Consider the following 1,580-nt stretch of genomic DNA (forward strand, 5'->3'; position numbering starts at 1 on the left):
CGCCAAAGCACAACTGAACCAGTAACTGTCAAAGTCGGTCAAAGGACCGACTTTCTTGTCGTCCCTGGTGGGATAGTATCCCCACTTCGCATTTCTAAAATCCCCACTTCGCAAGTCTAAAATCAAATAAACTGTTGTATATTTGAATTAACTCTTCGTTAGTATTCGCACGAATGGCTTCCTGCAAAAATTTATTAAGTCCACTCGTGGCGATAAATTGTCATAGTCCCCCGAAAGTACAAAGATGAAGTCTAAAAAAAAAGAAATAATATAGAATTTCGAAAATATGAGAGATATAATATTGTACTTGCGTAAACTCTTCGTTAATACTCGCACGAATAGCTTCTTGCGGAAATTTCTAAGTTCTCTTGTCGAAGTACGAAATCAAACTAAACCAATAATTCTCAAAGACAGTCAAAGGTCCGATTTTGTTATAGTCGCGCGCAGCGAAAGATCCACGATGATCTAACCTGTAGCAGAAAAGGAATAAGAGGGGAAACGAAAAGGAGGAGAATATGGTTGTAATATGCTGCCATTCGCTCGTTAATGTTTCACCATTTAGTCAGGGGTAGGAGAGTATCCCCACTAGACCATTTAATTCTAAAACAAAACAAATCGTATAGATTATAGAAAGAATGAGTGATATAATTATGTACTTACATTAACTCTTCTCTCTATTACTTGCGGAGAATTCGTACTGCGAGAACTGCGATGCGCACTCGTGGAAATCGTATCAAGACTGAACCATTAACAATTAATCGGTCCAATAATATAAACATCACGAGTGCGAGAGCATCCCCACTACATCGTTTAATTCTAAAACAAAACAAATCGTTTAGAATATTAAAAGAATGAGTGATATTATTTATGTACCTGCATTATCTCTTCGTTATTATTTTCGGAGAACGCGTACGGCGAGTACTTCGATGTATACTCAGCAAAATTCAAGGCAAGACTGAACCAGTAACTGCCAAAGTCGGTAAAAAGTCTGGTTTTGTTGTCCTCACATGTGACCAATTTGAAATTTCATTTTAAAATAAAATAATTTACATATAGTATTGAAAGAATGAGTGATGTAATCATGTACTTATATTTATTCTTCCTTATTACTTGTAGGAAATGTAACCTGTGATAATTTCTATGTTTACCTGTCGAAATACAAAGCAGGACTGATCCAATAACTCACAGTCAATCAATGGTTCGCTTGTGTTGACGTCACATGTAACTAATGTCTCTCACTTCCAAATTTAAGTCTATATTAGTTGAAGATAACGATTTTGAGTTAAAAATTTAATAGTATTAAAATGTTAATTAAATAAAAATATTTTATATTTAAGATACGTTCGGAGCTATGTAATGTTTAAGCTTTATGTTATGCTATTAAAATTTTAAATTAAGCTTATTGTAAGTTTATCGCGCATTAAAAACCTTGTAACGTTTAAACGAATATACTATTTTTAAATATTAATCTATTATGATCCGCATTCACTAAAAATTGTTTAAATAATCGTAAAATTATCGGTAGAATTAATTTAAAAGCTTTCGCGTTTAGATATATAGGACTTCGATGTGTACTCGTC

This window comes from Vespula pensylvanica, chromosome 5 (genome assembly GCF_014466175.1).
Source record: "Vespula pensylvanica isolate Volc-1 chromosome 5, ASM1446617v1, whole genome shotgun sequence".
In the NCBI taxonomy this organism is placed as follows: Eukaryota; Metazoa; Arthropoda; class Insecta; order Hymenoptera; family Vespidae; genus Vespula; species Vespula pensylvanica.